The sequence below is a fragment of the Adiantum capillus-veneris genome, chromosome 23 (assembly GCF_014529385.1).
Source record: "Adiantum capillus-veneris isolate H3 chromosome 23, ASM1452938v2, whole genome shotgun sequence".
NCBI classification, from domain to species: Eukaryota; Viridiplantae; Streptophyta; class Polypodiopsida; order Polypodiales; family Pteridaceae; genus Adiantum; species Adiantum capillus-veneris.
This window is the reverse complement of record NC_140953.1, coordinates 20,999,466-21,024,394: the sequence shown is the minus strand read 5'-3', so window position 1 is coordinate 21,024,394 and position 24,929 is coordinate 20,999,466. Positions and strand designations below refer to the sequence as shown.

The 24,929-nt window shown below is 44.9% G+C and overlaps 1 protein-coding gene across 2 annotated transcripts in view; it reads left to right on the top strand.

The window, feature by feature from the left end:
• LOC147427500 (uncharacterized) overlaps positions 1–24,929 on the top strand; it is a 92,214-nt gene that overhangs the window by 30,001 nt on the left and 37,284 nt on the right. The gene's annotated exons all lie outside the window — the stretch shown is intronic.

The window sequence follows — 24,929 nt, the reverse complement described above, 5'->3', positions numbered from 1 at the left end:
ACTCGGCGGGTTAGGGTTTCCCATACCTAACCCTAGCCGACTTACAGATCCTGGTTGAGAGGCCTAAAACCCTAGAAGCAGTAGAAGAAAAAGTTCTCACCAACTTGCAGTGTAGCTTATACCGACAATCCCTTTAGCGCTAGCTTTTGGGAGATCATATGCTTTTAGAGTGTATGCTTTTAAATACTCTCTGGCATTCATGCGGGAGCGCTTGTATAGTAGAGCCATTGACCTTGAACTGAGTTGAAGCAATATAAAGAAATACTGAAAGGGGCCCAAGGTTTGGGGCGAGTACTCTCTTGGGGTGGAACCCCACCACTTTGCGTCTCGTGTGTCGTGCATCTCTTTCAGTTTAGTTGTTATTGAAGTGCTTAAAAGTTTGTTCTGTCTATTCTTCTTTGTTGGCACGTGGTGCCCTCCCGTTATAGTGGTATCAGAGCTCTAGTTGTGGGGTTTCCGGAAAGCATACCGGTCCTACAAAAGATCAGATAGAGCACAATGGCGTTTATGGATTCGACAGAGTACCTGCAGTTTTTTTTCGACGAGCTTTGTGATATACTTCCGCGACATCCATAGCAGAATCTCTTGATGCTGCAAAGTGAACTACATGTTACCTCCTCTGATGCCCCAGGTGGTACCCTCTCCTTCGGCACTAGAAAGTGCAAGAGCCTCTAACCGGCAACCTTCTCAACCGTCTGTTCTAATGGGGGGACTCTTTGGGGGAACATGGTGCAACCATCCGACCTTGATCTAGTGCAACCGCCTTTGCTACCGCCGTGCCACCACCACCGCCACCTGGGTACAATGGTTGGAGCCATATGGATATCCCTAGTATCCATATCCGAGGTTTGCGGCTAGCCAACCAAAGGATTTCAAGGATGGCAGCTTGACAGTCAAATTTTTTACCTTTTCTTGAGTGAAAGCTCAGAAGAAAGCCTTGTAGTTCCTCCAACAATTCGACAACATCTATGCCTTGGGAATTACACAGAAGAATCAAAGATTTCTGGAGCTGCGTGATTTCTAAAGGATAATGCTATGCAGTGGTAGAGTTCAATTGCGAACCCAATCGCATGCTTCAAGGACTTGGCAAGCTTTCAAGACAATATTACAACGAAGTTATATGACCTCCCTATTTGAAGTCCAGATTTTGTCAGAATGGGGCAACTTGAAAATGTTTGCCACGGAGACCATGGAAGACTACAATCAAATGTTTCTGGACGTCTACCTTCCGGTGTCTTTCTTCAAGTTGATTCCCTCGGAGGACCAGTGAGAGCGATACACAATTGGACTGTCATCACCATTACAGGAGTATTGTCTGTCTAAGAAAATATCCACAATGCAAGAGCTTATGGACCATGCCATGGTCGGTTACAAGCTTATGGAAGGAAAGCTAGAGTTTACCATAGAAGAAACTCCGGCAGAATCCTCGACACGAACAACTTCTCCAGATTCTTGTGAAAGTCAACTTCAAAGGCCTCGTTTGACGTCTCAACAACGAGGCATAATTATTTTAATTTTCCCCTTCGAATCGACAAACATGCTGAGCCAACGCTTGCTCCGACAATCGACATAAGCGCAGGACCACCTGCCATTGGGCTTGTATTTGATATTTATGGCATAAACCTCAAAAGTTCAAATGAATTGTGTAGAGCATATGGAAATTCAATGGCTTGAAAGCCCTAATTCTTTGAATTTCATCCATCCCGAAAGATGGACTTTGACTCTGATTCCCAAGGAAGTCAAATTGAAGCCGAGTTATCTACTGGGAAAACTCAGAAGGTGGTATCTCTGATTGGTGCTCTTCCAGTAACCATCCACCAACGATACCATGGAAAAGCAGATTTTCACATCATGAAGTTGGGCAATTGCGACGCTCTCTTGGGCATACCTTGGCACGACAAGAATGGCGCAACATTTCAGATATGGAACTATATGATCACTTTGATCCAGAAGGACAAGCCAATCATCCTTAAAGTTTGCTTGCCCGAACAAAGTCCCAAATGAATTTTCTAATTGCTTTGTATTTAGATACTTTCTGAATTCTGTTTGAAGTATTGTTTGGATATTGTTTGAATTGGATGTTATCTGTATTAAACTTGTCTTGGTGCCAACGATTAGTGATTTACTCGCGGGAGGAGTACTGAAGAGAATTGATGATTGAGAATGCTCGTGTCACAAATTGGTGAAGTGACTGGCCCTTGGACACACTTTGTAGTGGGGCAACAGATACACACACACACACCCCGGCTGGCAGCACCCGGAAAACCCGTTGAAATGATGACGTGGCGGTAACGTACGGCTTTCCGTGATTTGCGGCTCAAAACACGGCAGCAGGCTGACAGGGCATGGCTGTACGGAAAATGCTTTTACGCAAGCCGAAAACTCTACGCAAGCTAATTGAGAAGCTTTTTAAAATAGATGCTTTATTTTACAAGCTTTTAAAATTGGAAGCTTTTGGGGCTCTGCTTTTGGGCATCCCTTGTAACCTTTAAATACGTGTTTAGGCCCTCACTTCTCAGAGCATCTGGACGTAGAGTCTGAGAGTGAGAATTCTCCCACTCTCTTGTACTTTGAACACAGGTTAATAAAAAAAGAAATACCGAAAGGGGCGCCAGTCTTTGGGGCCAATATCTCTAGGCACGAAACTCCTCCGGGCCGTGTCGAATCAATTGTGAACTGTTTTGAAGTGAATCTCTGTTGTGTCGCGGTAGAATCTTGACTTGGAGTGTCCAAGTTTGTTACAGTGGTATCAGAGCGCGACCGATTTCTTTTCTACTGGGAAATCTGATCCTTTTTTTGCGGCACTTATGGATTCCAACAACGAACAGTCGACTTCCTTTGCATGTGGGGATGTGGGAAGAGATCACAAAGAAGATTCTCACGAAGAGTACGGCCCACCTCGGCCTACTCAGGCGGAGATTGAAGAGATGGAACATTGACAATTGGTTGACAACGCAACAAAGATGATGATCAATCTTGTGAAGGATCCGAAATTTGCAAAATTTTTGACTCAGACATCCTTCGACGAAGTGCACACCCAGTGGCAAAAGGCCACAGAGCCACCCCTCGAACTGGCACGCAAGAAACCTCCTACTCCGAGGATGTTTACAAAGCAAGAATTGGAAGAGGTGGTTGATACACGGATTACTCAGCTTTTTGACGCGAACAACGAAGCCAAAAAGCACGACAAAAAGTAGAAGAAAGGAACTGACTTCCTGGGTTATTTGGGTCGTCAATCTACTTTTGCCTTAGCAAGAAAGCAGAAGAAGCGTGTGCGATTTGAAGGAGTATCCAGCTCCTCTTCTTCTTCTTCTTTTGACAGTTCTTCTAGCTCTTCTGACTCGAGCGAAGAAGATAGAAAAGGAAAAAAGCGAAGCAAAAAGCAAAGCTTCGGAAAGGGCAAGAAAAAGGCAAAGAAGCCTAAGTTTTGCCCAGTTTCTGACAGTTCTACAAAGGACTCGTCTTCAGATAGCTCGGACTCCGACGATCACAAATTTTATGTCAAGAAGAAGCACTTTTATAAAGCCAACCAATATGACTTTCTCGAGGATAAAAGCAAGAAAGTTCGGGAATTTAAAGAAGGTGGACAATCAATTAAGTTTGACACGTTTTCTGGATTCCGAGATGCTTCGAGGGCTTTGGCCTTCATATAGCAGTTGATATAGCTTTCTCTGGAGGGCATTACTCAGAGCACTCCAAGATTCAGAGGGCTACCTCTTACTTCAAGGCAAATGCTCGAACATGGTGGTCCACCGTTCTGTTGAACAAGAAAGCGCCACTTAAATGGCTGAAATTCAAAAGGCTTTTTATTTCTTCTTTGTTGACTCGGGAGTACGAACGAGATATACGAACTGCTTGGAATCATCTTCGGATGACCAACAGAGATACTTTGGATGCATATTGCGAGAGATTTTGGAGCTCTTTTCTACCAGTTTCTTCATTTAAGAAGATCTCGTTTAATGAACAGATAAGCGGTTTTACTGCAGACTTCCTACAGAGATCTGCGATCAGTGCTTAGAACAAAAGTCAGGTTCTATTCAAGAACTGATGGGTCATGCGAAACGGGGTTTTGCCATACATTCAGGCAGTCTGACTTACCCCACAGATGAGATCATGACTCAGAGAACTGAACAGACTTCTAATAATGAAAGTAGAAAGAAGAAGAGCCCGCAAGAAAAGAAAGACAAGGATGCACGACCCAGGCTCACTCTTCGAGAGAGGGTCAACTACATCAAAGAGGGGAAGTGTTTTGGATGCGACGAACATGGGCACATCTCCGCGAAGGGTCCTAAAAAGGCACAGAAAGAACAAGATGAAGAAAGGCCAGAGAGTTCTAAAGCAGTTGAGGAACGTGGACAAAAAGGCAAAATGAAAAGCAGGACTGGTTCCAGATTGCATGGTATTGACCCAAGCATGATTGATGAAAGTACAAAACTTTGCCGAGCTTGGGGCAAAGTGAAAGATCAAGAAACCCTGATTTTCTTGGATGGAGGAGCCAAGGCCAACTTCATTTCACCTGAATTGGCGGCACGGCTCGAGATTACACCCGATCAGATGGGACCACAAGGAGAGGCAGTTCTAGCGGCACCCGGCAGGGACGTGGCCATTACACCTGTCATTGGCAAACTTCGGTTGCATTGTCAGGGGTATTTGGGGCACGAGGACTTCTACATAATGCCCTTGGAAGGTTGTGATGTCCTTTTGGGAGTCCCTTGGTACCATAAGAACAACGCTGTGGTCGATTATCGGGCGAAGAAAGCTACTTTGACTACTGAAAAGGGCCAAAACATTGTACTGGATGTGAAACTTAAGGGCGAGTCTGTCCCTATTGTATCGGCTTCGGCTGTTTCGAAATTAATGAAATGTAGTCTGTTTGTTTACTCGATCTTTTTGAAAGAGTTGAATGATGAACATAGGACAAATATGTCCGAACTTGATAAAGAACGCCAAGATTTTCTCCACACTCATGCCAATTGCTTTTAAGAGGGCCTGCCAGGTGAGTTGCCACCAACTCGTCCTGAGGATCATACCATTGATCTGATACCTGGAAGCACACCACCGAATCGGCCACCTTACCGTGTGAGCTGAGCCCAGAATGAAGAGATTATGAGCCAAGTGAAATACCTCTTGGAAAAGAGTCTTATCTAGCCGAGTACTTCACCTTATTGCTCTCCGGTGTCGTTGGTTTTGAAGAAAGACGGATCTTGGAGAATGTGCATTGATTATCGAGCTCTCAACAAAATCACCATCAAGAACAGATTTTCGATTCCTAGGATCGATGGTATTCTTGACCGACTACAGGGATCCTCTTGTTTCAGAGCAGGATCGATTTGAAGAGCGGATATCATCAGATCCGAATCGCGCTGGGAGATGTATACAAGACAACTTTTCGAACGACATTCGGTTTATTTGAATTTTTGGTGATGCTTTTTGGCCTTACCAATGCTCCAGCGACCTTTAACCGAATGATGGACAATATTTTCAGAGAGTACAAATAACTTTCTTTGATGACATTATTGTGTTCTCCAAGGATGAGGCAGAACATAGAGAACATCTGCTATAGGTCTTTTAGGCATTGCGAGATCACAAGTTGGTGTTTAATGCAAAGAAGAGCAAATTTTTCCTACTAGAGATACACTTTTTGGGATACATCCTCTCAGCAGCAGGAGTGCAGATGGACCCGGCTAAGATTGAGACAATACGTGATTGGCCCGATTTGAAGAATGTCCATGAAAATAGAAGCTTCTTGGGCTTATGTTCTTACTACCGGCGGTTCAATAGAAAATTTGCAGAGATTGCTTCCTCTTTGCATATCTTGACACAGAAAGGAGTCCCTTTCTTGTGGGGACACATAGAGGTGACTGCCTTTCAGACATTGAAAGAGAAATTGGCTACAGGACCCGTTTTGACTTTGCCGGATTTGCAGAAGTCATTTGAAGTATATTGTGATGCTTGTGGTCGTAGTTTGGGTGCGGTCTTAATGCAAGAAGGCCATGTCATTGCCTATGAGAGCTGATTGTTTTCAAGGCCGGAATTGACAACACAGATATATGAGAAAGAGCTTTTGGCGGTTATCCATGCTCTTACTCAGTGGTGACGTTACCTACTTGGAGCCGATTTTACGGTCTTCACAGATCACTAGAGTTTACGCTACTTCTTGTCATAGAAGCAGCTGTCGAAAAAGCAGATGCGATGGGCGAACATCTTGTCACAGTTTCACTTTCAGATTGTCCATGTACAAGGACAAAAGAACTTGGTGGCAGATGCTTTGTCCTGGAAGCCATTGGTTGGCTATTTCCGCGATACACCATAGAAGCTTCGAGGATATGGTCGATCAGTATGCCACAAATACAGATTTTGCAGATGTATTCGGTCGAATATAGAATGGGGGAGGTAGTAGGTGGATATTCCATTCGAGTGGCTACTCGATGAAGAAAACGATGTTGTGCGTTACACAGCCGTTGAGGGAAAAGGTTTTAACCGAACTGTCCACCATTTACGGGTCACCGTAGCATTGATACCACCTTGAAAGGTGTGGAGAAATACTTCTTTTGGCCGAGACGCAAGAAGGATGTGGACGATCTTTTACGTAGTTGCTTGGTATGCCAGAAGGTCAAGTTTGACAGGCATAAGGCACACGGATTGTTACAGCCTTTACCCATTGCCACCATGTCTCCCTTAGACTGAAGCTGCCCAATACTTGGAGAATTCACAATGCTTTCCATGTGAGTCTCCTGAAGGCTTTGAAAGGCGATGTGCCCGATGATGGGGAGCTAGATGAGCAACTGGAAGTGGAGGAAAGCGAGGAGATATTGTTCCAGAATAGATATTGGCACATAAAGATAGAAAGATAAAAGGTAAAGTGATAAGACGGTTCTTGGTTAAATTCAAGAACTATTATGCATTGGATGCGAAGTGGATGCAGAAGGAGGACCTGACAGATACTCCTCAGATTGTGAATCTTTACCTTGAAGCCTTCGGTTTAGCATAGTCTATTCCGATAGAACCCCGATCTCAGCTTGTGCGGAATTTGGTGTAGCGGGTATGCACAAGAGGGAGTTACTCCGCTCCTTTGTCAAAGATTGCCCTGGTTTTTGATACTAAAGTCATTGATGTCCCTATTGGATTTCATGGATACTATGAGCTGACAGTATTCTGCTGTGATGACTTTAAGATTTGGAATTCCCGATAATATGATACTGATTTGCACTTGACTTGTTTAAGTGCAGGAACTAATAAATGAGATGATTGCAGCATTTCGGTCTGAGAAGATCTCTATAGACATGATTGCAATAAGGATTAGTTATGAGAGCTCTCGATTGGATCTAGATGCGATTGCTAAATATGTTGCCGATTAATCATGGTCTAAAATTGGAATGATTGTTAAATGTGATTTGTCATGTGATGTCCTGTGATGTCAAGTGACGTCCTGTGATGTGACTGTCGATCGATACATGTGCTAGATGTGTTGTTCCTAGTGCGTCAGTACTAATAGTCAGTGTTTGCTAAGACAGTTTATGGCTTTTGCCTGTTTTGCAGGCGTAATCAAGGGCGAATACAATGCTTTCAAGAGGGGGGTATGTCACAAATTGGTGACGTGGCTGGCCCCTGGACACACTTTGTAGTGGGGCAACAGATACAGACACACATACCCTGGTTGGCAGCACCCGGAAAACCCACTGACATGATGACGTGGCAATACCGTACGGCCTTTCGTGATTTGCGGCGCAAAACACGGCAGCAGGCTAACGTGGCATGGCTGTACGGAAAATGCTTTTACGCAAGCTGAAAACTCTACGCAAGCTAATTGAGAAGCTTTGTGGAATAGATGCTTTATTTTACAATCTTTTAAAATTGGAAGCTTTTGGGCATCCCTTGTAACCTTTAAATACGTGGTTAGGCCCTCACTTCTCAGAGCATCTGGACGCAGAGTCTGAGAGTGAGAATTCTCCCACTCTCTTGTACTTTGAACATAGATTAATACAAAAAGAAATACCGAAAGGGGCTCCAGTCTTTGGGGCCAATATCTCTAGGCACGGAACTCCGCCGGGCTGTGTCGAATCAAATGTGAACTGTGAACTGTCTTGAAGTGAATCTCTATTGTGTCGCGGTAGAATCTTGACTTGGAGCGTCCAAGTTTGTTACAGCTTGCACATACTTATGGCCCGGACCCTTGTGGTTATTTGCGGGGGGAGTATTGAATGTTTGAAAAGTACCGTCTTTACTCATGGCCCGGACGTGGATGGTTATTTATGGGGGGAGTATTGAAGTCTGAGCAGTGGTTATTCTTAGCACCTCCAAGCGACGCAGGCTATGATCTGGGGGAGCGTTTAATTGTAAAAAGCCTCTATATCTCATAGCTCGGACCTCTTTAGGTTATTTGCGAGAGGAGTGATGAGGGAGTCATTGAACAACTCATGGCCTGGATCGGGATGTTTATTTACAGGGGGGAGTGTTCATCAACCACTATATGTTTTCGTGTCTTGTAACATGCATATGTGAGCATTTGTGTTGCATTGTGATGTGTCAACTGTAACAAACTGCTGACGTGTCAAAGCCTAAAGAATGGAACCAACTTACAGATGCCGGCCGAGGGGCCTAAACCCTAAGAAGAACAGGTAACAGAAGAAGTGTCACAAAGTGATGACGTGGTTGCTCGAGAGCAAAAAACCCTAACCCTAATTTTTACCAGAAACCCTAACTGCTGAAACCCTAATTCCAAAAACCCTAACTTTTGAAACCCTAATTTTGAAAACCCTAACCCTAAAACCTGCAAACCCTAATTCTGAAAACCCTAACCTAAAACCTGCAAACCCTAATTTTGGAAACCCTAACCCTAAAACTGCAGCAGCGTGGCTGATTTCCGAAAATTGCGTTGGCATGATGACGTGGTAGGCTGTACGGATTTCCGTGATTTACGTTGGCAGCTTTTGGCATTGCTTTTTGGCCAGAAGCTTTTGAGTTTGAAAGCTTTTCATGTAAACTGCTTTTTGGACCAGAAGCTTTTGATTTTGAAAGCTTTTCATGTAAACTGCTTTTTGGACCAGAAGCTTTTGATTTTGAAAGCTTTTCATGTAAACTGCTTTTTAGGCCAAGGGCCTTTAAATATGAGGCTAGGGCTCATTCTCTGGCATGCTTCATGGAGAAGGTGCAGAGTATGGAGTACCGGCTTGTATTTTGATGATGCAATATAAAGAAATACCGAAAGGGGCGCCAAGGTTTGGGGCCAATACTCTCTGGGGTGGAATTCCGCCACTCCGTGTTGCGTGTCGTCTCTCTCTTTTAGTTCAGTTGTTATTGAAGTGCTAAAGGTCTGTTCACTCTGTTCTTTTCTATTGGCACGTGGTGCCTGCCTTGTGACAGTGGTATCAGAGCATCAGGCGTGTGCTTTTCTGAAAGCATACTGGTCCTACAAAAGAGCAGACAGAGCTATTGATGGAATTTTATTTAAACCACTCCCACCCTTAATTCATCGTGCATCGGGTGCGCTCCCGTCTTCACCGCTCATGTCTTACAAGGCATAAGCCAATTAAGATCACTTGCAAGAGAAGGATCCATATTTGTTTCAAGTCACTGTTTTTCTCAGAAGCAGTGCCATGCAGATGTTGATGTCTACAGCTACCAAGCAGCATACTCGAAGTACTTGGCAAGCTTTCAAGAAAAAAAATAAAATAAAAAATTTGCCCGAAGTTATATGGTTTCTGACATCTTCCTTCGGAGTGCAACTTCTGGCAGAGTAGGCTATCCTGAAATGCTTGCCATGGAAACCCTAGCAGATTATATCTTGAAATTTCTCGACATCTCTCAGTAGATGTCTCTTCACGAGCAGATGACCTTGGAGGTTCGGTGTGATTTCTATCTCTTCGGACTACCTAGTACCAACGCCGCCAAAGAAACACTGTCTGTTCAAGAGCTGATGGACCATGCTGTGCTCGGCTACGATCTTATGGAAGGAACCTAACCCTAATTTTTGATGCAGGTTTCAAGATGGAAAGTCAATTGACTTTTCGAGCTCGACTGATGTCGAGATTGCTTTTTAAGTTTGAGTTCTGTTTGATCTTGTTTGGTGATCCTGTTTGGAATTTGTTTGAAATGGATGGTATCTGTTTTGAACTTGTTTTGGTGCCGATTTGAATTGTTTGACTCTGGTTTGATACTGGTTTCAATGATTGGTGATTTTACTCCCGGGTGGAGAAGTGAGAAACTGCTGACGTGTCAAAGTCTAAAGAATGGAGCCAACTTACAGATGCCAGCCGAGGGGCCTAAACCCTAAGAAGAACAAGTAACAGAAGAAGTGTCACAAAGTGATGATGTGGTTGCCCGAGAGCAAAAAACCCTAACCCTAATTTTTTTCAGAAACCCTAACTGCTGAAACCCTAATTCCAGAAACCCTAACTGATGAAACCCTAGTTTTGAAAACCCTAACCCTAAAACCTGCAAACCCTAATTCTGAAAACCTTTACCCTAAAACCTGCAAACCCTAATTCTGGAAACCCTAACCCAAAAACTGCAACAGCATGGCTGATTTTCCAAAATGGCGTTGGCATGATGACGTGGCAGGCTGTACGGATTTCGATGATTTACGCTGGCAGTTTTTGGCATTGCTTTTTGGCCAGAAGCTTTTGAGTTTGAAAGCTTTTCATGTAAACTGCTTTTTGGACCAGAAGCTTTTGATTTTGAAAGCTTTTCATGTAAACTGCTTTTTAGGCCAAGGGCCTTTAAATATGAGGCTAGGGCTCATTCTCTGGCATGCTTCATGGAGAAGGTGCAGAGTTTGGAGTACCGGCTTGTACTTTGATGATGCAATATAAAGAAATACTGAAAGGGGCGCCAAGGTTTGGGGCCAATACTCTCTGGGGTGGAATTCCGCCACTCCGTGTTGCGTGTCATCTCTCTCTTTCAGTTCAGTTGTTATTGAAGTGCTAAAAGTCTGTTCAGTCTGTTCTTTTCTATTGGCACATGGTGCCCGCCTTGTGACATCAACCACTGAATATTCCTAACTGGGTGAGATTTCTTGGGTATGAAATCTTAGTGCATCGAGACACCCGTTCAAGATCAGCGCGGTGGTCTGGGTGTGATGTCTAATTTTTCTATGCTGGAATATCAAGAGCTCTGATATGGAATGAGAAAACTGAATGTCCCTCATATATTTTTTGAGCTAACTTGAGTTTTTTTGCAGATATGCTTGGGGTGGAACTCCACATGTGTCGTGCATCTCTTTCAGTTCAATTGTTGTTGAAGTGCTTAAAAGTTTGTTCCATATGTTCTTCTCTGTTGGCACGTGGTGCCCTCCCATTACATCACGCTACATGATTTTGGATGAGGACATATAGGAGTTCTCTAGAGATGGGGATATCATCCTATTGTGATACTTTAATGCGAGGAAAGCATAGTGGCAATCTTCCTTTTTTGACATACTGACTGTCAGGTGCAGTGAAATTGAAATGGTTGACAAGATCTAGACTTTACACTCCACAAATCTTTAATTCTTTCATTGTGCTACTTAGCACAAATGATGGTTAAGTAGCACGAATCATGGTTCTTTTTATATTTATATATATATATATATATATAAAAGAGAGAGAGAGAGAGAAAAAAAAGAAGAAGAAGAGAATTTATAATGTCATAGGAAGCTATATATATATATATATGTATATATATATATACACACACACACAGAGACAGAGAGAGAGAGAGAGAGAGAGAGAGAGAGAGAGAGAGAGAGAGAGAGAGAGAGAGAGAGAGAGATGAAAATGAAAATGAAATAGAATGTTATATTAACGTCTTCATAAGGCCAAATGACCTATGAGACCAAACTGTTAGAAAATTGTGAATCTGATACCATGTCTGGGTACAAAAAGACTAGAAAAAAAATACTACTACTACTAGAATCCATCCTCATCTGCACTCTGGATGTCAAGAGAGTATGTCTCGAATCCTCTGCTGTAGTCTCTGTCGATGCTGTGTAGCCCCTCTCCTCAATCGTGGCCGTCTGGATCTCCGTAGCTCCAGTGCTCGGTCGATGAGAGTGCCGGTAGTGGTCGAATGAGTGTGGGCCGAGCTCTGCAGTGATGGTTGCTCCTCTGGCTGTCCCATATCTAGTGAAAAGAAATCTGTAATCCATCTCTGGGACTGTCGCTCTCTAGCTCTCCCTAGTAAAGTGTCTCTATATCTATGTAACTCAAGTAGATATAGCCCAAGACATCTCTGATCCTCATAAATCATGACCCTAGAGAAAGGACCGAAACCCTCTCTGAATAAGCAGTGGAAACGGCCCCGAATCTCATAGTACATTGTGCAATGACATATGTAATGTAGCTCTGTCTCTGGCTCTAGTTGGCATAAGCGGCATATCTTGTTGTCTGCTGGTATCCCTCTGAATCTACTAGTCTCAATCTCCAGCTGATGTGAGGATGTGCGTATCTGACCAATGGCACACCGCAAACCATGAGACATATGTGTATCCATGTAGCTGGGTCGAATCACAAACCCGTCTCCTATGAGGTGGAGAATATGCTCTCTATAGAAATCCATCTTCGTGCCCAACTCTTGTGGCGGCTCTATCCATATCCTCTTGATATCCAACTAGATCAAGTCCTGACAAATGAGTCTAGTAATTTCCACCCCTGTAAGAGACATCGAGGGTGTCTGAAGAGAGTACTGGAAAGGGGGCAGCCTATCCATGGTAAAGCCATGCATCTGAAACCATGATGTCATCTGTGCATACTAGCATGAAGTGTCTCCTTGAAGAGCTAACCGTCTGGAAGATTCAAGGGCCAGTCTAGCATATCTGTCTCTAGTAGTATCCCACAAGCTCTGCACAAAGGAGATTGATCTGGTAAGCGCCTCAATCTCCATAGGGGGGCATCTAGCTCTGCTCGGCGTGGGGTAGGGTCTTGGCTCTGATCAGTCGAGAGATCATAGATACCAAGGGCCTCTCCATACGGCTCCAACCATTTTGGTAAATAGAAGTTCCCCATATCTGCACCGCATACAACATAGCTAAGGCTACTAAAGTATCAAAGAATCATAACTTTGTCCGAGGTTCCTGGAGCTGAACCTGCGAATACATCCCCTCCAAGTGTCCCAAGGCCGCATAAGCTCTAGTTAGTCTAGTCTCTGCTGCTCTCCCCAAAGAAAACCTCGGCCCAGTGAAGACAACCCCAAGGTAAGTGTATGCATCTGTATACTCTACAATCTCCTGACCATATGTGAAAGTCGGTGCTGATCTCCAAATACACTGTGGTGTGGTGTTAAACATCATAACCTTGGTTTTACCAAGGTTTACAGACAATCCACTATCCTCTGTAAAACTGTGTAATGCATCCAACTGTCGTTGCATACCCTCTGGTGAGTCAGAGATCAAAACAATATCATCAGCATATAACAACAATGGGATCCACGTCCCTGCCAGTGGGGCACCTCTATCACCCTCTCTGTCAATGTAATGAGACACCTCATCAACATACATACTAAATAGAGTAGGAGACAATGGGCAACCTTGTTTCACCCCAATGGTGGAGTGAACTAAATCAGATATCCCCTCCGGGATGCGTACATGTCCCATCACTGATCTATATAGAGCCATAATCCCCCATATGAACACTATGGGCACCCCCATCTCCTGCAGTCTGCGCATCAATCGAGCTCTCAGTACCATGTCAAATGCTTTGCGGAAATCCACAAAGCTACAATAAATCCATCTCCCATGTGACTTGCCCTCCTCAATTATGGCTCTGAGTGTTAGAATATGATCAAGAGTGGAGAAACCCCTCCTAAAATCGGCCTGGCCCTTTGCTCGTACACCCTCACCCTCTGCCCAATTACTCAACTGCGGCTCAAGAATGGATGCATACAATCGTGCCAATGTGTGCCCAACCATAATAGTGCGGTAATTCCCAGGGTCTGTAGGATCACTTGCCTTGAAGATAGGCACAATAATAGACAACCTCCAAGTCTCAGGTAACCCCTCACACATGGCACGATTGAACAACACTGCAAGAACCTCTACCAGCATATCTCTAGCATGTATAAAGTGCTCTGCTACTAGACCATCATGATCATATGCCTTGCTGATCCTCATCCTGTCAATGGCTCTCTTTACCATCTCAGTGGTAAAGAAGGTGCTGGTAGGTGGGCATGGCTCTGTAGGATCTAGAAGGGGGTCCTGTCCAGGAACTGTATATAACGATGTCGCATACTGGCCCCACACATCAGGAGAAGTAATCACTGGGGGAGGAGAGTGCTCATGAAAGAATTGCCATGCCTCTCCTGAGTCTCTGCTCAAGAACAGCTGATACAAGTCTCGCTCCATCTGGGTCAAATAAGCTCGTTTCTTCCGTCGCACAAGGCGCCAGGAAGCAATTCAAGACTGTTTGTAACTGATGACTACTAAAAGAAGATCTCTCTGGAGCTTGGCTCTCATCTCTCTGCACTCCTCATCATACCAACTATTCTTGGGGCATGCTCCCAAAGTGTTGCCTCCGACCCGGCTGAGTGTGTAGCTGTGCATAGACGGCTATAGATCTCCTCTGTATAAACCAAGTCAGTCTCTGGTGTAAATGTATAACGGGTATGTGACCTGCCTCTTGATGTCTGGATTGTACTATACTGAAATGAAATGGACAATGTCAAAAGAGCATGATCCACTGCTACACCCACTGGTCTGGCTCCCACTATGAAATCTTTAATACAAGTAATAAAGCTCGGCTATGCCATAACATAGTCCATTGTACTGCCCCCTTGTTTGTGTAGAAAGCATGTGAAACCGGTTGCTCCAGGAAATCGCTGTAAGCCATTAAGTATGGCTAACCCATGTGTGGTCTTCATCTCTGTGAGGTATCTCCCATACTCTGTCTGCTCTCTATCATCTGAGCATTTGTCAAGCCCCAAGTCACCCACATCCAACTCTTCAAGCATCTCATCTGAAGTGTTGTAGTTTGGAAGACTGTCTGAGAGTTGCGCATTCGGGCATTGAAGTCCCCTAGGAGGAGCGAGTGTCCTCTGGGTACAGCATATACTGACGTACTTGGGGGAAGTAACATATGGAAATGTATAGAAATCGGCCTGTGTCAGCTCTCAACCTCACCCACATGTATCTAGCTGATCATCTCTCCGTACAATATGTAGTAGTGGCTGTGACTCCTCCCTAAATAGCACTACTACTCCTCCTGAACCTCTACTCCCATGCTTAGATCTCGTGATTGTCCTGTAGGCTGTCTCCCATCTGTATCCACCACATGTGGCATAAGCTGTCCAGGGGCTTGATGAGTCCCTGAGAAGAAAACAATGTCCCTGTCTCTGAAACTGTCCTCAAAGGTACCAACGTCCAACCTCATAGATCCATTACAATTCCAAGTAGCCATCTTTAGTGGTCCCATAGGTCTCACACCGTCATGTAGAGTGCCGCTCTACAATCACCACCCGACCATCTCTGTGAAAGGCCGTCTTTCCCTTCTCCCTTGCCGCCATAATCTCTGGCATTACCTCTCTCATATGCGCAAGCTGTGGGAGAGTGAGATCATCACCGAGAAAAATACCTGTCTTCTTGAGAGTAGGCCTCTTTTTCAGGAATTTCTTCTCTTCTTCCAAGGAGGGGAAGCGTAGTATGAGAGCTCTCTCTTTTGAAGATTCTCCTGGGCCACCACTCTTCTTGCCCACTCTCCATGCCTTTGTGTGTGAAGGCTTGTCCACCCTCATCATGGATGTGAGAATTGTGACCTCTTTTTCCACATAGTTTATGTCCTTGAGGCTGGTTACCCTCACATGTAGAGCCCGCATCCTCCTCCTTTGTTCCTCTTCAAGGGTCATGTTAATAAGAGTGGGTGTACAAGGAGCTTCCTTACCTTTCCCTTTCTTGGTGACCTCAATCCATTTTTCGGCCTCTTCTACTTTCTTTTGTGTTGCGGAGATGACCGCGGTCCATGACTTCTTCTCCTCATCTTCCTTGATAACCCGTATTCTTCTCTCCTGGTAATCAATTCTTCCATCATGGATGGCTGAATTGCTCCTTCTTTGAGCCGCCCACTTTTTGCAGCAAGAAGTTCACCTTGGAGAGTTCGGATTGTGGCTTCTTGTGAAGCCGCTTGCTCTTCGACACGAGAAATCCTTTCGCATAGGTTCTTCTTCTCCTCTTTCCATTCCTCCATCTTTTAAAGAAAGGTTGCCTCCATCTCTTTCTTCCACTCTTCACTTCAACTTCAAGTGTTGATATCCGCTTGTTGGTAATCGAGAACTTCATGTTGAGAGGGAGGCGGGCTACAGCCACTGGAGAGGCCATGTGAAAGGGGGTCATTGGGTAGCCCAATGGAGGGAGACCATGAGAGAGGGAAAGACTAAAACAACCAACAATAAATAAATAAAACAAATGCAAGAAACTCTAAAAAATAGCAAGAAATGCTTGTGAAACCCTTAAAAACAGAGAAAATCAGCTTTGAAACTTTAAGAAGCAGCAAAACACATATTTGAAACCCTAAAAAACAGTGGCGAAACCTTAAAAAACGTGAAACCCTAAAAAGCAGCAAGAAACAGTGACGATATCCTAAAAAACAGCAAAAAAACATTGGCAAAATCCTAAAAAACAACAAAAAAACAATGACAAAACCCTGAAAACAGCAAAAAAAGGGTGACGAAACCCTAGAAACAGTGAGAGAGAGTCCAAACCCATATATATGTGAGAGAGAGAGAGAGAGAGAGAGAGAGAGAGAGAGAGAGAGAACAGGACACCAAATGGGATCCCAACAACCCTCTCAAGGGCCCCTCACACCGATGCTAATGTGGCATTTGCTTTTGATTGCGTAAATGAAATTTACACACATGCAATACCTCAAATGAAGACTCTATTGACTCGAAGGGGGAATGTTGCCTCGGTAACTCTTCGAAATGAAGCACCTCAGAGGCGGATTTGATATACCTTTGGATCCGTCTTGATGTGGGGTTGCAGATGACCACCTAGGGGTAGATCTGTGGCTGAATTGCGCTCCCAATGTGAGGAATGAAGGGCTGATGGCTGGCTCAAGAACACAAATCTGGTTGAAAAAATGCAATAGATCCGACGTGCTTAGCAAAAAACGCAGCTGATGATGGAGCAAATGATGGACAACGATGGGAGCACTCAATGCGGCAAGGGAATGGCCGAGAAAGGGCTTGATGGACCGCCAAAATGTCTGGGCTGCAGTAAAGAACTAGCGTTAGCAGATGAGGGGGTTTTCCGGCAAGAAATTGGGCCACAACACCAAAACGCTGGCAGATCTGGGCTCATTTGTGCTTGCAAATCCCAAAACGCTAGGTTGCTGGAGATGGCTGCAATGTGGAGCAGATACGCTAGGGCAGCTGCAAGATGTAGAAAACTCTGGGCTGATCTACAACTTGTGCTAGATAGAACTGATGAGGAATCGCTGGCCTTCGTGCTTGTTTTATAATAAATTTTTTGTTGACAAGTCAGGAGAATGTGCAAATGTGCGCATGTGTGAGTTTCAAGGAGTAGAATGGCCATAACTCATTGATCCGTGAACCATTTGACAAAAGAGTTGGACCAACACGTTCCTCTAGCCTAGGACCTACATGCAAATAATGTTAGATGCCCATTGAGTTTCAATAACACGTGTCAAAACGCATGCACAACCCATTTATGCAAGAAGGTTCCAAAACTGGGAAACCTAATCTAATGAACTCGTTCGGACATGCAGGGATCTGCAAGTAGGCTCACAAAATTTCCGGTTCTAATCCTCCTAAGATTCTAGACACTCCTATTTAGAGAAACGTACAGAATTGGCTCTAGAAGTTGATGAAGCATGGCCACGTGGCACACAGAGCCATGTGCACGTGACGCTAAAGAGAGGTTGATAGAGATAGATACTACAGAGCTCGGACTTGGTCGCAGCTCAAAAGACGAGTACACAGAGTATGGGAGGTATCTAATGGATATAGGGACAACACATGGACAAGCCATTTTAAATGGCTTGGGGAGATATTCGATATGTCACGTGCACATCTAACCCTATGTGCATGTGCCATGTGGACAAGTTGTAACTCCTACTTCCAGGGTTTAGGACAACCTAGGAAGTGTTCAGGCACCTTTGTGAGCCTATATGGCATGTCCAAGGACTTTGAAGTAGGTGCATACCCTTTGATTGCACATGCGCACAACTAGTGTCCTCTAGGTGTAGGCACTGATGGAGTGTTCCCATACAGAGTCATTAGTACCAAGCCTAGGTAATAAGTGCAAACAAAGCACCTCTTATTTGTAGTTCTTAACTTACTAATGACATCTGCTTTAGAGTCGTGGGGGCCTCAATCTGATATTGCTTGACCCAGGCTTATTAGCTATATAGGAGACCCTAGGGGTCTTCTCTCCAATCATATCTAGTACTTGCAGTACAAGTACCAACAGCACAAGCACCCACTAGCGTTTTTCCCATCCATCTCAGCCGTGGCGTTTTAGCATGAGATTACAGTTTTCAGCCGGAACCTCCAAGATCCACTAGTATTTTCAGCATTCTCTTGTAGATCAACCTAGCGTTTCTGCAACAAATCAGCCTTGCAGTTCTCTAGTATCTAGTAGCCTCATCGCTTGTAGATTGCAACCCTCATCATCATCGTTTTCATCGCAAACATTGTCATTGAAAGCTCAAGAGCTAAAGCTGAGAACTCCCCCAAGATAGGAAGTCCCCCTCCCGCTCAATCTTGGGAAAAGAGAATAAGTGCCACCGGAAAAAATTCTGAGATAATTGCTTCCCTCGTAACTGAATAGCAAAGCTTGAGTCTCATGGAACTCAAGACTGAAAGAGAATCACATCATCGGTAAACTTGGATTGCTAAGACCTAAAAGGTCGTCACCTGAGGACCATGTTTGCCAAAGAAGCCGTCAGGGTCCAACAAGAACCTAGCTACTCAAGCAAACTCCCTGGGATCACACCAAATGTCCATCACGTCTCTACACCTGCCAAGATCAAACCTGTAGGTACAATCCAATATAATATGCCAAACTGCATACAGACTCGGAAGAGCACATATAGTCCCACTGTTATAACTTGCTTCCTTAAAATTCTCATCAAAACTGTCCTTTGTAATTGTGTTGAGAAGAATATACCCACTACTGAACTGTGCAATCAATATTCAATACACAACATGACTCCAATAGTCAAGGGAGAGTAAAGAAACTGGCTTGGGGTTGGGCTGATTTATAACATGCCAGAAAGCTGGGCAAAGGACTGCAAGGAAAGAACCTGCTATACTAGCCAGCTGTGGCCAAATCTGCACCTGAAAAGGGTTGCCTCCAAGATTGGAGCTCTCCAAAGGGATGCATGGAAGAAGCATCCAAATGTTGTTGACTGCGGGAGTAGGAACTAGATGTCCCCACTAATTGTCAACACTGTCTGCAAATCTGTCATCCAAAGGATCTTGACAAATTTGTTGTCGATCATCAAGAAAATTGCCCACAGAAGGTTGCAAATCTGTCCCATAATTGGTGCTGACAAGCTCACAAGAGGGCAAAAAAATGACCAAATCTGTAGGGCCACACTACCACCAGGGAAGGAGTGAACATGGAGAAAGGAGAAGTTCAGACTCCAACAAAACTTCTTCGAGCTGTTGTCATTGTTGGCTAAGGGTCTGGCACCACATGCTCCACCTCTAAACCTCATCCAAGGAAGTCAGATGATCAAACAAGAAGTGGTTTTGAAGATAGAAGTATCCCCCTTTGCCTGTCAAAGACAACTCCAACGCATGCACTAGAACATGCACTTGAACTGCTGCATACCGGATGAACAAGAGTCGCCGGAGGCCAGAACTTGAACTTCCATCCTTTGATGGACAACGGAAAATCAAAGAACATCCTTTGCCTCAAGAAGGAAAGAGATCCCTCTCTGTCATCCATAATCCACAATTTGGTACAGAAGTGCAACTGAATCGTCAACCTGCTACCCATCGGATAGGTAGCTCCATCGACAATTCCAAGAAAGATGTGCATTTGCATAAGGCACAACAAATCTGCCAATCCATCTCCTCGACGGAAACATAGCCATAGAATACTCCTCCAGAAGTGATGAAGAAGGTCCTACTGTTGTTGTCCAAACACTTCTCTCGGAAGAAGAAGATGGAAATAAACAGATCCCCCTTTGGATCCAATAACCGCATGCTTGCTCCCCTTGTGGGACGGCACGATAACATGACTCCGTCTGGAAGAAACCAAAGCAATCGAGCATTGCTACACATTCTGAAGTCTCCATCGGGTTCCCCTCGGTGAAAGGAGGTCGGGGTATTCAAGAGTAAAGATGGGGAACTCGTAGACAAGGATCCAAGGCCTCCACATACACAAATCTGCCCCAAACTTGGAGAAAACCAGGAAAAAGAAAACAACAAGCTTCTTCTCTCTCAATCATGTCCAAAACCGCACCGGATCAGCCACATCCGAGCATGCAGGTGTGTATCAGCATAGGCTCTGATACCATGTCAACGGTGCCAGCGGAAGATGCAATGAAGACAAGAACTGGCTCGTGATTTGATGGGCACCTCGACTCCGATCTAGAACACGTGCAATGCCAAACATATGAACAAGGCACACCTGTGGAGAAGAGACATCACTGAGAGAGAGAGAGAGAGAGAGAGAGAGAGAGAGAGAGAGAGAGAGAGAGAGAGATCTGGGAAAGGCTCTCCATGCTGATAAAAATCTGCTCATACAAGTGACCAAGGATGGTCAGGCATAGAACTAACATGCCCAATGGATAGACCCGAGGTGCACACAAGTGCGACTGCTACTGACAATGCCAACTACTGAGACGGTCTCGACATGGGCATCCAACCTGAAGATGCTCCTCCTCCTGACATCAACTCAGATTTGGAGAGAGAAAGATCTGGATAGCCACCGTATGGCTGCCCTCTAGAAGGCAGTACATCTCTCCTCTCTTAGGCCTGCATCAATGACGGGGTGCTCTGCCTGTGATCACATGAGAATGGGGATGTCCTGAGGGGAATCGCAAGGTTGGATCTGCTGCCCATCATCACCTGCATGCTGCCCTCATAACATGCCAAAAATGCTGACCTGCTGCCTGCCAAAAACGGTAGCAGATGAGCAAGGGGTATCCCTTAGAGGTGCCCACCTGGGTTGCACACATGCACATAAGTGATCCCTCCTGCTTCTCATATAGGCCAGAGGGCTGGTTGCCCAACCCACACATGTTTCTCTACGACCTGACATAAACACCCAATAAATGGGAAAATAGGGCAAGAAAGGAGCAACTGGCACTAGTGCTCTGGGAAAGCACTGAATTGCAAGGGGGAAACCTGGTAAGGGCAAAAGGAGCATAGTAGGCCATAGAACTAAGCCAAAACCCAATGGTAAACATGGCTAGACACAACTTGACATGAGAAACCCACCTCACATTGGCTAGGCACAGCCACAAAACAGCCCTCACTCCCTAGGATCCTATGACTTGTCCCAAGGAGAAACTGGGACCGACTGGATGAACCAAGGGAGATGCCTGAATTCTAACAAGACTGGCACCTTGTGAGCCTCTAGAAGGACATGCATGATTAGGCAGGTCATAGTTGCATACTGTCACGTGCACATCTAACCCTATGTGCATGTAGACAAGCTACTTCATGACAAGGGTTCAGTTAGCCTAGCTTAGGAAGTGTTCTGGCACTTTTGTGAGTCTGTTCGCAGACCGTGCATGTCCAGACACTTAGAGTAGATGCATATCCTCTGGTTGCACACAGCATAATCATCAGCATTACCATTAGATTCCATCAGGAGCACTTTACAGTGCAGAAAGCCTATTTTCCCTATTTTAGTCATTTTTCACTTATTATTAATAAGTGACTTTGTTGGGAAACTGGGTAGGGCAATTTTGACAAGCAAGTATATAAGAAAACCTAGCGCTAGCACTTTCTGGCAGAAGAGGCAACAGAGACCCAGCGTATGACAGACACCTTCTCAACAAGACTTCCCGGCAGGCCAACCTAGCGTTTCCAGCACAACAGACCAAAGATCAAGCCTAGCGTTTTTCATCAAGGACAGCTCAGCGTTTTGCAGACAGCAGATCAAGCTTGGCGTTAGCAGATTTCCATAGCAGATTCACAACGTTTTTGCAGTAGATCAGGATCAGCCTTAGCGTTTTTGGAGTTGCAGATCACCTAGCGTTTTGCAGTTCCTTGGCGACAGATTCAGCCTTTGCCTTAGCATTTTCAGTTTTCATAAGCTAGACACCGCAGAATAGTCCCCCAACCTCGCAGATCTCACCTTCCCGCAGCAGAGCCTCGCTGCATGGTCAGATTAGCTAGCGTTTACAGATTCAGCCCGGGAAACGCAGATTTCAGCATCTGCGTTTTCAGCGCGTCATCGTCGCATCGTCGCCATCGCCGTCGTCACCGACATAGAGTCAGAATTCAGCAGATACAAGATTTGCAGATTTCAGCCCTTAGCGTTTTCAGATTTCAGCCCATCTCGTCGCCGTCATTGTCGGCAAGTCCATTGCATTGTAGAGATTTGTGCAATCAATAGTAGACCGCTCTCGCCATAGAGAGTGGGGCCTTCGGAGGGGGGTTTGACAACATTCTGGTGTCGTATTCTTCTCTCTCTATCTCTCAGTCTCAACACCTTCATTCACAGTGTTTATCCACTTTGTTTGTGATCATTTGCACTCTCTCATTAAAGGAACGGAAGGCTCTCCCTTCCGTAAGTAAATGGAACCTTGAGCACAGTTCGAGCACTCATCTTGAGCAAAGTTCAAAATTCACATCCGCTGCACCTTACTCATACCCTCACTTGCATTCTACAGTCACGTAAGCATATAGGCATATGAACAATCACTTAAGTGATTAAATCATTTATTAATAAGTGACTTTGACATGACATTTAAAAGTAGGTAGGGAAAATGGCTAAAAAACCTATAAAGAGTCACTTGGCCTTCAGATTTTAGGACATTAGAACCTATACCCGCAAGGGCATCCAACACCCACGGCCACAACACCTCAGCACCTAGTGTTTTCATCGCCAACACCCGAGCATCATCAGCGTTTTGCATCAGATCAGCATAGCGTTTTGCATGAGATCAGCCCTAGCATTTTGCAGTTCATCGAAGCATCAACATTTAACATTCCACATTTAGCCATTGTATCAGCATTGTGCAAGTAATCTAAACCAAGTACTTCCTTTGCCAACAAAGAAAGGGGGCCTTTGAGGGTGGTTGTGACCTGACATACGGTGTTTACTCTCCTTTCTTTCTGCCTCTCTCTTTCATCGTGTTCAATTTCTTTCAAGTGAAGTAAAGTAATTTTGTGTTTGTGTGAAGTACTACATCAGAGTTCAAATCCTTAAACCCTTCCACATCACGTGAGATGTTAGTCTACTTTCTCTCTCTTCAGTCTTAAAACCTTCACTCTCAATACCATTCTCTCTTTCCTCTCTAGTCTTTTGCACATCTCTCTCACGAAGTAAAAGAAACCTTGAATAAACATTGAGCACTTATTCTCCTGAGTTATCACCATAAATCACTTCCCCTACACATTACATGACATCCACAAATTTCACTTTCCTCACAGAAGTGGAGCGAGCACAATATATTATTTACTAGCCTAGATAGGCTCTGTCCCACGCATCCAGGATCTCACAGTAGGGCCTTGTCCCATTGGGGTGGTAGCAGATCATGTAGTCATATCATTTTTGATGGAGATCACCACAGCAACAGCTATACTGAGGGGTCTATAGATGTAACAAACTTGAGCACCCAAGTCTAGAATCTGTCGCAACACGAGAGAGGAATTCACTTAAAATGCTTCACAGACAGATCACAATTCAATCGAGTCGACACGGCCCGGCATAGTTCCGTGCCAAGAGAGATTGGCCCCAAAGACTGGCGCCCCTTTCGTTATTTCTTTTTGTATTAATCTTTGAGCACAGTACAACTCCCGCCGCGTCCTCAGCTCTCAGACTCTACGTCCAGATGCTCTGAAGAGTGAGGCCCTTGAGCTCCTTTTATTCTTACAAGGGATGCCAAAAGCAGAGCCCCAAAAGCAGTTAAACTCAAAAGCAATGAGTCCCAAAAGCAACTGGCTCCAAAAACAGGCAAAAACAGCCAACCTTATTTTTCAGAATTCCGTACAGTATGCGACGTTAGCATGTCAGCACAAAAAGCGGAAATCCGTATTGCTGGTCCACGTGGCATGTTAGCGTGAATCTCGAGCTTTCGTACAGCATGCCACATCATCTGCCTGTATTTCTGGCGTCCGTACAAAGCATACGATGTCATTTGCCTATCCACGGGTGGGTCATGCCATGTCATCAATTTGTGACAATAGACATGTTCCCAAGATACACTTTTTGTAGAGAGACCAACGGACTCTACACATTAGAGATGTATAGGCTTCCGAGTATGGAGGATCCATGGAGACCTTTGGCAGCGCTCACTTAGATCTTCATTGAGACTATAGACTCAGCTTTGGCGACATTTCTCACCCATAGCCAGAGCCCACAATGCAGCGACATTCTCGGAGCATGTCCCGGAACAGTTGGTATGATGAGGAATGCAAATAGATAAGAGCTCAATTATGGAGAAAGGTTGCTATTGGGGTGACCACCTAGAGATAGTCACGTATCCTCCTCTTCCGACGCCTTGTGTGAAGGAAGAAGCGAGCTTTCTTGGCCCAGCTCGAGGGAGACATGTACCAGCTGTTCTTGAGTCGGGATTTGGGAGAGGCTTGGAGGATGCTTCGGGAGTGTTCCACACTCGTCGCTATAACCTCGCTAGGGACTTGGGGGGAGTATGCAACCCCACTATACATCATGCCACATCAGGCCCTTTGTCCGATCCCCCACAACCATGCCGATCCACTTGTACCTTCTCTACCACATAATTGGTAAAGAAAGCCATTGACAAGCCGAGTACGAGGAGATCTCAGGACCATGACAGACTAGTAGCAGAGCACTTCAT